Source organism: Parus major, chromosome 23 (assembly GCF_001522545.3).
Source record: "Parus major isolate Abel chromosome 23, Parus_major1.1, whole genome shotgun sequence".
Classification (NCBI taxonomy): Eukaryota; Metazoa; Chordata; class Aves; order Passeriformes; family Paridae; genus Parus; species Parus major.
This window is the reverse complement of record NC_031791.1, coordinates 2,720,760-2,732,757: the sequence shown is the minus strand read 5'-3', so window position 1 is coordinate 2,732,757 and position 11,998 is coordinate 2,720,760.

Below are 11,998 nucleotides of genomic sequence, written 5' to 3'. Positions count from 1 at the left end.
CTCCAGTGGGATAGCCATTGGGATAACGGGATCACCATCCCTGCTGCTGAGGAACCCTGCTGCTCCTCATCAATGCTGGGAAGTCAGGGAGGCCTCAGATGAGCAGCCAGGCTGACCCAGTGACAAAGGACAATTTGTTTAAGTTTAGGGTGTTGCAGTTGGGTTCTGACACAGCCATGCAGCAAAAAGAGCTCAGCAGGGGCTTGATGCCTTCTAACATCCAGCAATTCCCTCTTCCCAAAGAGTTTGGCCTGGTAAGGCCAGAGCATCACAGCCAGGGATGGCAAAAGCACTCAAAACCTTGCCAGAACATCCCAACCTGTCCTGAGTCCTTGGCTGAGGTCAGAGCAAACTCAGATTTCCAGGAGCTGCAAAATCCTCCTCATCCACAAGGCTACAAACCCAGAGATTGGCGCAAACACAAATATTGTTATTTTAGGAGGCCTCACTAATGCGAGACACAGAGAAATAAACAAACAAACAGGGAAGCAACAGGTGTCTCCATGGAGCTGAAAATCAGGTGCCAGCTCCTGGGTGGGACTGGGCTCCATCCTCCCCGTGGATTCACCTTCTGCTTGGACCATGGGAGCCACGGCCCTGCCTTCCCCCGCTCTGGAGATGCAGCAGGAGACAGCAGCTCTGCTGCTCCACCAGCTCTTGTCTGTCCCAGGAAATCAACTCATCTGACCAAAGGCAGAACTGCCTGGCCAGGGGCCAGGCTCTGTGCTGAGCCAGGAGAATCCACGGGAAGGAAGGGAAGTGCTGATGGTGATGCCTTTTTGGGGCTACCTAAAAACAGAGGCCAGACAAAATTAAGAGAATAAAAAGCAGTTCTATTTATTGAAGGGCCTTCAGGGACATTTAGGGCAGACAAAGCCCCCCTAGGGGCTGCACCCTTCTCCCCAGGGCTGTTCCCAGCCCATCCATCTGACACGATCACTGCATTTCCAATAACGTCAATCATTAATTCCAAACCCTCCCTAACAGTGCTTGATAAGTGCTTTGGGATAGGGGAACTTCAAAACATCAGCATGCCACCTCATACTGCTCACTCACAATTTTCTATTATTTATAACAATCACTGGTGTTGGATGGAGCTGTGTGGCTTTTGAGTGGAAAGTGTTTTAAAGCAAGTAAACCCTTCCCTTTGCAATTTTTCAAACACTACATAAAAATATCATAATGCATCAAGTCTGCATAACTGTTCTATGGACTATTATGTACTTTAAACTACCCCTGAGATGAGGCATATTTAAACAAAAAGAGCTTTTAAAAATAAAATAATTTTGCATCGAGATAGCATCTCCTTGCTCTCCCGGTGCTTCACAAACTCAAATGCCTCCCCATAATGGTCCTTTTGATTGCCAAGGAAATGAGGAACAGTGGTTAATGACCACCAGACACAGGAGTACTGGGGCTGGATGGTACATGCAGCTCAGTCAGACAGGAAAAAATGCTTTGAAATTCTTCATTCCCAGGTAGTGACATCTACATGTCCCAGGCACCTGAGAACCTGGACAAGGCTCTCAAACAGAGCTGCTCCCAACACAGACAGAATTCCACACCCCCAGTGTTGTAACTGGAAATTCAGGCACAGGCTGCTGCAGGAAGGAGGAACAGCAGAAATGCTGCTCAGCACTGTTCTCTGTCAGTAATGAACCTGCCAGGTTCCTCAGACAGGTCCTAAAGGACATTTGGGACTGCTGCTGGTGGCTTCTGTCTGTCCTGGCCCCACAGCTCAGGGCATGACACAGAGCAATCATTAAACAGCTTGCTGTTACAATTCAACTTGTAACGGTAAATGAGCATTACAGTGTTCCAGCCCAGCTCAGAGTCACAGTTATTTACCCCAGCCACAGATCTCAGCCCTGTGAGTTTATTTGCAGTGTCAACCGTGTCCTGGAATGAAGGAAAGCCACTCATTTCTGAAGGCACCTTCCCTGCCCCGAATCCATTGCTCCAGTCAGACAGCAGGAGTCAAAAACCATCACATTTCCTGGCAACTGAAAAGTTACATAAGGAATTTGTTTACCCCCGACTCCTGCCTTTGGCAAACAGCCCTGGCTGTGCCGAGGCCAGGCAGGAAGGGGACAGCAGAGGGTGACAGGCAGTGCCCTGGGAAGGAAACCTCCCTGAGCTGGGATCCTGCACTGCACACACCGGGTTCTGTACATCTGGAATTGTGTAGGACTGGGAGGATTGGATTGTCCAGCCTGGAGAAGGGAAAGCTCTTGGGGGGACCTAATTGCCCCTTCCAGTGCCCAAAGCAACCCACAAAAAAGATGGAGAGAGACTCTAGACAAGGGACACAGGGAGTGACAGGACACAGGGAAGGGCTTCAGACTGGAAAAGAGGAGAGCTTGGTTGGGATATTGGGAAGGAATTGCTCACTGGGAGGGTGGGGAGGGTCCCAGAGAAGCTGTGGCTGCCCCTGGATCCCTGGCAGTGCCCAAGGCCAGGTTGGACGGGGCTTGGAGCAGCCTGGGACAGTGGGAGGTGTCCCTGCCATGGCAGGAGTGACACTGGATGGGCTTTAACGTCCCTTCCAATCCATGCTGGGACTCCCTTGGTGAGGTGCAAAGGACACATGGAACACCACAACCTCAGACCCACAAATCAGCTTTTTATGGTTCATTTTCAGGACTGGAGGGTTTCCAGCTGTCTGGGCACAGTTTCCTGGGTTTCCTGGGTTCCCTTCACCTCATCACTCTTTTCTCCAGTTTGCTGGTGGTGAGGAAATCAATCCAAGCAGCCCCCTCCCAGCTGTGACATCAGAACCAGCACCTCTAGTTGGGTTTATAAAACAGAAGAACCTTCCCCTTTCCTGCAGAGATCTCCATTGCAATTGTGACTCCCTGAAACATTTTAATAGCCTTTTTCAGCACAGGTCAGAGCTCCCACATCTGCAAGAAGCTCAGATGTGGCTGTAGAAGGTGAGACAAAGGACAATAAACACAGGGGAAGATCCTCCTGCTCCTCTGAGGGGCACAGCCTGGGAGAGGCACCTGTGGGGTTACTGCTGGTCAGCAAAAGCCTTTGTGACACAGAAATCAGAGGGAAAACAGGAGATACAGATCACCTGGAGATACAAAACACTACCAGCAGTCCTTCCCCCATCCCACAGCCAGAGAAATGAAGCAGGATGCAGCTCCAGCCTCCCAAGGAAGGTATGCTGCAGTGCAAAGAGAGGCTTTCCCAAGTGATCCCTTCTGCTTGGAGAGCAGCCTTAAGGAGATTTTTCCTTACCCAAGGGATAGGGAAGAAACCTGGATTTGCATGGAGCAGAGCCAAGAGTCAAGGCCAGGGACCATCTCTGACAGATGCTGCAAACACCACTCCAGGCCCAGCAGTTCTCAGCCAGCAGGGGCAGCCCAAGCCCCCCAGGTCACGGCCAGGATTGGCTTCAAGAACCCTCCCTGTGCACAGGAGCACAAGAAGGACAATGAGAAAGTGCCCCTCGGTCTGGCCTGACTCAGCAGGGGACCTCCAGGCTCATTATGCAAAGCACAAGCAGAGAAAAATTAAGTCAAGAGGGGAAGGAAATAGTTTTTGTTTGTGCCAGCATCATTTAATAAAAGCAGATTTTCCCTTCCCTGCAGCAGTCATTTGGTTGCTGAGCTGTGTTTTGCTTTGGACAAACACTTTGAAAATAGTTCAGCCAGCAACTTTCAGCCATTATTATTAATCCAAATTTTTGTATGTCATTAATATATCAGATTGGTGTTAAGATTTATTTAACCACTCTACTATCAGCTTATGTCTTCCCAAAGCTGGATCTGATCTACTCGGAATATTCTTTCAAGGGCTCAGAAAGCATCAAGAACCCCCTCATTTTTCTCTAATTACTTAAACACTCACCCCAAAAAAACATTCTTTTTTTGCTTCTTCAAACCAACCACACAAACAGGAGTTTTTATCAGCACCAAACACATCCCCGCTGCCTGAACAGAACCTCAGGCTGCAGGGAAATCCTTCAGAGGATTTTTAGGTTAGTTAAGACCAGGACTCACTGAATTGTCAAGATCCAGGTTGAGATTGGATCTCTACAGATGATGTCCACACCCAGAACAGCTCCAGTGAACGTTTCCCACCTGTGAAATTGGATTTGTGCTGCCAGGGGGGATGCTTGAAAGCCTAGACCGCATTTTGGCCAAGGTTTCCTGCTTAGCTTTTCCCTGTCTGCCAAGGAAATCTGAATGGCCTAAAGGGCTCTCAAAAGGACTGTCCTTGCTATTAAACACATGAGAATTGAATTATCTTTTCCCTCTACCTCAGATTTGGTTTATTTATTTATTTTTGCAAGAATATTTTCATAGAATTACAGAATGCTTTAGGTTTGGAGGGACCTTGAATCCAGTCCCAGCCCTGCCCCAAGAAAGGACACGTTCCACTGTCCCGGTTACTCCAAGCCCAGTCCAGCCTTGAACACTTCCAGGGATGGGGCAGCTGCAGATATTTTGGACAACAGAGCTGTTTTTAGAGGGTGTTCCAGGAATTACTGGTTTTTTTCAGCATTTCTGCAGCACTGTCCTGTTTGCTGTTTCACTAATTATCCCTGTCTTCTGCAGTGTCCATCCTTTGGTGCATTCTCTGGCAATTCCTGCAGCTTCAGGAAGGGAGCAGAGATTCAGTTCCTGTCCTCAATTCTGTGTCAATCCAACACCAAGATTGGATTTTTGCTCTCTCTTCCTCATGGTCACGTTCACCCCATTTCTGATCCACCCAGAAAAATTCCTGGAGTTTGAACCTGCTGTCCCCAGCCTTGAGATTCCCCTCCAGACTCTCTGGGCATGAACACCACCCACAGAAGGCTTTTTCTCCATCCTGCCAGACTTTGACATCCTGCTTGCAGCTGTGACTCCAAACCCTTCTGCTCCAGATGATTTCTATGAAGATTTAGTGATTTCTTTCCAGCCACAAAACTCAGACCACTTAAATACGAATCTCTTCCTGGATTCATGGAACATCCATGCAGATGTTCCCCAAGTGCCACAGGCAAGGATGGAAGGTTTGGGAAAGGACATTTGCAGGGATGCACCTAAAACCTTCCCCACAGCTTTGCTCAGTCTGTGATTACATGACTTAATTCCCTAAAAATGGTGGTTGGAGCATAAAGAAAAGGGAACACTGGAATGAAATGTTTGCCTAAAAATGTCTGTAGGTCAAAGCACAAGGGAAAAGGAGCACCGGAATAAAATGTAGGGAAAGAGAAACACATGGAAAAAGAGAGTTGGGGAAAAAATAAAATCAAATCAACAACTGCCATGTCGGTGTGTCCTGTTTTCTGAGGATGTTCAGTGACCTTAATGTCACTATAAAGCACTTGTGTACTGTCTCTGTCACTGATTGAACATTCAAAAGCTTCAAATCTTGTTTTCTTTTTTGTGTTCAAGTCCTAAGAGAGGAAGGACAGATTGAGCTACTCCGTACCCTTCCCTTCGTACATAATTTATCAAAAATAACAACTCCCTTTTCCCTACAACTGCTTTGAAGGTTCTCTGTGTTGTGTCACAATGAACACAAAAAAAGACCATTTTTATAAACATTGACGAGATTCACACCAAGATGCAAAAATCAAAGCCTAAATCCAACTGAAATTACCTCATTATGTAACTTTTCTTTGGCAGCAACGGTGTGGATGAAGTTTGGTTGGTTTTATTTGAGTTTTCTTGGGGGGGTTGAGGTCTTGAGGTTATTTTTCATATGACTTGTATTAATGCCATGGTCAGGTTTTTTATAAATACATATTGTGATGTTGGCTTTTCTCAAGTATTAAGGTAAATGTTATATGTATAATGTTAGAATGGCTTTTGCTGTGTGAATATAGACTTTTTCTCCTTCTATTAGCAAGAGTTTAGTTGTAAGGTTCAGGTCCTGCTGGGCAGGGGAGAAGCTGCAGGTCCTATCCTGAAGCTGGAGCCCAGATCTCATGGCTTTTTTGTTTTCTGAGAATATTTTACCAAACTGCAGCACCTACCCCTGTAAATAGCCCTCACCAGCCAGGGGTGCTGAGAACATCAGCCAAAGTTTCCAGAGCAGCTCACATCCACCATTCTGCTACAGTGACTCTGCTGAACAGAACTCCCCTTTAAACTTCTTGGATTTTCTCATCCTTTGATATCCTGCAGCAAAGACAAAGCTGGCCCCTGTCTGCTGCTTCAGTGCTCTGAGTTCCCTCCTCTCCCTGCAGTGCCAGGATCATTCCAGACACAAATCCATGTTGGTCTGGATCCTTTGCAGGACCCGTGAGCTTCATTAGGAGCTGCCCTTTGGGAATAGGTCAGGATTATCCTCCTTTTATAGATGGAAAATGGGATAACTACAAAAGGATGCTTGCCACATCCTCATAACTACATCAGAATTTAATCTGCTGCTGAGCTGGGCCTCAAAGACACCTCAGCAAGGTTTTAACCTGGGTGTGAGGAGGAAGATGAGGGTGGACATTCCTGAAGGATTCAGCTTGAGGCTTTGAGTCCCTCTCCACAAGAAAGATTCCCATAGATGCTTTTATGTACCTCAAGTTTGGAAAGGCAATAAATAAATGAGAATTTAAAGGTTTGAACATTTGGGGTAGAGGGGGCAGAGCCATCCTTGCCTCACTCAGGTTGTGCAGGGCAGAGTCCCCCAGCTCATGACAGTGACAACAGGACACGGGGCCAGCTGAGTGAGATTTCCCCTGTCCTAAACTGCCTCATCTCTGGAAAAAGGTAAAAACTTGGGTCCAGATGCAACATCTTAAAGAGGAAAATGCTGGGGCCGTGCAGAATGGGATGGCAGTTCTGAAGACATCTGCTTTTGGAATATAAAAAGGATCTTTATTTCTACTCTAAAGTGCCCATAAAACTATAAGGATCCATGAGAGGCTACAATAAATGCACCAGACCTTTCCTATAGAGTGTGCAGAAGGATTTTTTTAAAGTGCATTTTTAATTATTAAAGTAATGAAAGCAGCACATTTCTCTGTGCAGCAGCAGCCTCTCACAACAAGGATGTTTTGGGGAGGGAAAGGGCCATTTCAGGTGCAACCCAATTTGATGAAGGTGAATTCTTTCAGAGAAAGGAGAGAAATTGCACTAGTGAATCAGCTCCCTGTGCTGCTCCATTTAAAAAGGGTTCCTCAGAACTCAGCCATTCAGAAAAGAATGACTCAGGGCAGGTGATGCCCTATCCTTCATCCCAAAATTAAGGGCCAGACATGGTTAAAGGATATATTTTTTTTTAAAAAGGCAAAAAAATCGTCATGGCACCACAGGAATGGACCCACACAGGTAACAAAAGCAAAAAAAACTCCACAAGACTTTTCCTGGAAGCAAGAGCAGCCTTAAAGAACAGGGGTGGAAGTGACTGTCACCACTTTGTCCCTGAAAGTGGCCTGTGCAGGGAGAAACACACAGAGGACAGGCAGTGCTGATGGAATTACCCAGGGAGAGCTGGCCAGAGAAACCCTCAAAGCAAAGAAATTTCCAGAAATTTCTTGGAAAACCACAACCTGGTTTCTGTCTCATTTCCTCTGCAATCACAACTTACTCCCAGCTGAGCAAGCCAAAGCCAGGCCCTGGGGAGGCTGCAGCAGAGCTGGACACGGCTGTCGGTCACTCCACAGCTCCTCTGGCTCAGTCAGAACAAAAAACCTCAACTCAGAGTAATTGAACAATCGGTAAAAGCGTCCAAAGGAGGCTGCAGAGATGGTGAAGGCTCTGGAGGGGCCATATGAGGAGGGGATGAAGGCACTGGGTGTGTTCAGCTGGAGAGGAGGAGGCTCAGGAGAGACTCACTGGGGGCTGCAGCTCCAAGCTCTGCTCCCTGGGACAGGGACAGGACCAGGGAAGGGCTGGAGCTGGGCCAGGGGAGGGTTTAGGTTGTAGGTTGGATTTAGGGAAAGATTCTTCTCCCAGAGGGAGCTGGGGCACTGCCCAGGCTCCCCAGGGAACGGGAACATTCCCAGGGCTGCCAGAGCTGCAGGTGCATTTGGACACCACTCTCAGGGTGGGATCTGGGGCTGTCTCTGCATGGCCTGGGGTTGGAATCGATGATCCTTCATCCCTTCCAGCTCAGGACATTCCATGAGTCAATAAATCCACCCCAAACAACCCAGCACTGGAAGCACAAGGCTGCAGCTCATGCAGGAATCCCTTACAAAGATCCTTCTGCATCCTCACGCAGGTGTCCCTTCAGCCTCGTGCTTCCTCCAGCTCCAGCACAAAGTTAACAACAGTTTTCATCTGCAGGAGGCACAGTGAGTGTAATTTAACTGAACTCTAAAAGGTGTTCACATCTGCTGATAATTAAGTTCAGCTGAGTTCCAATAAGCTGCTAAATCTGCCCAAGGAAACCCAGGAGTACAGGGCAGAGAAACTGGAAATTCAAAAGTGATTCCCAATTTGAGAGCTCAAATAGAATATTGGCTTTCCTCTTTTTTAAAAGAGAGAAAAAGATAAATTTACCAGACTGAAGAAACCTATAGAAAACAAAAATAAAAAACCAGCCCTGACAAAATAACACAGCTTCCCAAACAGAGAAGAAATAAAAAATTTAAACATTATTCCCTGAAATGCAAGTTGTTCCTGAACAGATGAAATAAGGAAGGGGGTGTAGAATCAAAGCCCAGAACTCTGGAGAGCACCAAGCTCAAGAATAAAATGCATTCTGAAAATGTCTTGTTGAACTCATTTATGGATAATGTAAGTTACAGCTTAGTAGTGTGGTATAAATATTTTACATGCCACTACAGCGAGCTTTGTGCTGAGAGCCCGGGAAATGTGGGGGTTTGTTTGCCACTGCTCAGCAGGAATCAATTCCAATTGATCCTTTGGAAGTGCCTGTGCTGCTCCCAAGGTTCTCCCAGTCCCTGCTGTCAGTTTAGTTGGGTAAACTGTGGGAATGGAAATGGCTTTTTTGTGGTTGCACAAGCAGCAAATAGGAGTCACTTCCTTCACCTCTTCCAAGGGAAGGTGTAGGATTTGTAGGAAGTGCTGGAGGTGCTTTGGAAGTGACTGGGGAAGGAGCTGGAGCTGCTGGAGAGAGCCCAGAGGAGGCTCCAGGATGAGCAGAGGGATGGAACAGCTCTGCTGTGGGAAAGGCTGGGAGAGCTGGGAATGTTCAGCCTGGAGAAGAGACCAGAGGTGACCTCACTGTGACCTTCCAGGACCCAAAGGGAACTTACAGGAAAGATGGAGAGAGACTTTGGACAAGGAACAGGACATAGGGAATGGCTTCAGATGGGAAAAGGGGAGATTTGGGTGGGATACAGGGAAGAAATCGTTCCCTGGGAGGGTGGGGAGGCCCTGGCACAGGGTGCCCAGAGAAGCTGTGGCCGCCCCTGGATCCCTGGAAGTGTCCAGGGCACTTGGATGGGGCTTGGAGCAGCCTGGGACAGTGGAAGTTGTCCCTGCCAGTGGCAATGGTAGGACAAGATCTTTAATTTCCCACCCAGCCCAAACCATTCCATGGTTCCATGATATGCAACACTGCTGAGAACATCAGCACCACAAGGAATGAACTTTTATTGATGTCACAGGACATCAGTGATCCTAAAAACCTCTAAAGCCCCAGCCAGGACCTGGCTCCCCTGAGCTCTGTGACCCTCTGTTCCCTCTCAGATGGCTCCAGACCCCTTCCCCTGTGTGTTCCAGCTGAGATCAGCTCCTGCTGGGCTTCCTGCAGGCTCCAAGCAGCAACCCCTGGTGATGGGGCAGGAGAGTCTCAGTCCTGGAGACAGGGTGGGACGAGCTCCAGCAACTGGAGAGCCACAGCACTCTGTCCTGCCAGTGCCACCAGTGCCACCCGGCACAGCCCTGTCCTGCCAGTGCCACCAGTGCCACCAGTGCCACCAGTGCCACCCAGCACAGCCCTGTCCTGCCAGTGCCACCAGTGCCACCCAGCACAGCTCTGTCCTCCAGTGCCACCAGTGCCACCAGTGCCACCCAGCACAGCTCTGTCCTGCCAGTGCCACCAGTGCCACCCAGCACAGCCCTGTCCTGCCAGTGCCACCAGTGCCACCCAGTACAGCTGTCAGATCTGCTACAAGAGAGTTTCTGCCTCTGTCCCTCAATAAATGATCAGATCCCAGAGTTCCAGCCCAGTGACAAATTCTTCCTTCTGCTGTTGAGTCAGAGCCAGAATGACAAATCAGTCACAGAGCCAGGACAGAAGTCACTTCAGAGTCCTTCAGTCCTCACCCTCTCCTATTTCCTGGAACAAACTTCCATCCCAGCCTTATTGAGTATAATTGTTTAAACAAGGACAGCTATTTTTACATTTCAATTTGTCTTGGCACGTGTCTAAGCAAAGCAACATGAACAAAAGGGACCTGTCTTTAGCTGATCATAATGCCATCAAATTAAAAGTTTATGTTCTTTAAACACAGCAATGCCTGTCTTTGATGCCTCCAAAAAAAAAAAAACACCCAAAAAAAGTGATTCGACAGAGGAAATCACAGAGTGTGAGCAGGAGTGGAGGTGGGAACCAGGTGCATCAAAAGGAGGGAAACAAGCACTGAGCTAATGAATGTAAAGGCTCTGACTTGGCTGAGTGGGATGGGATTTGTCATCCTCCAAAGCATTGTCTTTGTACTGGAAAAACAGAATATTTCAAGGTTTGGTTTTGTGGGATTTTTTTAAAAATCTCTAACAGGACAAAAGATGAGATGCACCACTGGCTGTCACTCTCAGCCAGGAGTTGCCACTGAATTTATCACCTCAATACAAGAATTTCCCCTGGACTTCTTGTCACTTTAATACCTGTCCATTACACAGCAGGAAGCACCACACTCATTCCCAACAGAAAACTGCATCCTAAAGGCCTGGGAATGGAGTTGGGAGTGATGAACTACTGCAAACACCTCAGCAGGGCATGGGGCTGCCTCATCCTCACCTGGAGGCTCTGAATCCCACCTGAGAGGGGCAGATTGGCTGGCTGGGGCTCCAGGCAGTCCCTATCACACTCACAGGGTCACATTCCCTGTCAGCTGAGATGATCCTGGAGCTCATCCTGCTCCTAAAAATCTCACGCTCTCACAGATTCCGTAGCATCATTTCCCAGGATGCATGTCCTAAAATTAGTGAGGGGAAAGGTGTTCTGATTTAAATTCACCCTCCAGGCAGGCTCATTTCAGAAACTGCAGCTACTTACTCTGAAAACATTTTGGTCTGGAAATCTTATGAGATTCCAAATGTTTTATACATTTTACTGCTGAGTGAGCAAGAAATACAGACTTGTCCTTTCCATTTTATCTGCTCGTGTTCAAAATGATGGAGAACAGGGAGAGCTGTGACAAGGAGGCTGTTGGAGCTCTGCTGCAAATTGGGAATTGTTGTGGTTCTCATCAGGCCCCTGCTAAAGATTTAGGGCTGCTCTTATTTCAGCTGAACCATTTTTACCAAGCCACACTCCTGCATCCCACAGTTCACTGGAATTGTGTCCTGTGCTGGGAACAAGGGAAATAAATAAACCCAAACCAGACACAAAATAAAAGTCACCTCCATTACGAGCACCCTTCCCTGGCAACAGCCTCATTGCTTTCTTCTCTCATCTATAAAAAATAAAAAAATTAATTGCAGCAGCACATGTAGAAGGGAAAATAGAAGGCTTTTTATGCTGCTGCCCACAGGGTTAACATTTGCAAAGGACTGGGAAAGAGCCTGCGGACATTGTAATTAACAGCTCAGAGGGCTCCTCCCAGCAATCACGGGGTCACCGCAGTTCCTGCAGCTCTCGGGGCTCCGCAGAACCCCAGCACATCCCGATTTTTGTACCGACACCCCATGAGCCTGGCTGGGGCTCTGTGCTGAGGGGATGTAAAGCTGCAGCACCCAGCAGCAGCACCCTTGCTCCAGGACGTGCCTCAAGTTGTGCCACGGGAGGTTCAGATCGCATATGTCAGGAAAATTAATCCACAAACACCACAGGTTTGTGTCCAAAAAGGAGACAGAGGAGTCCTTTTTCTTTATTTGAATAAAGGGAGAGGCCATGGAGCATTGCCCTGGGATCTCTCAAATTT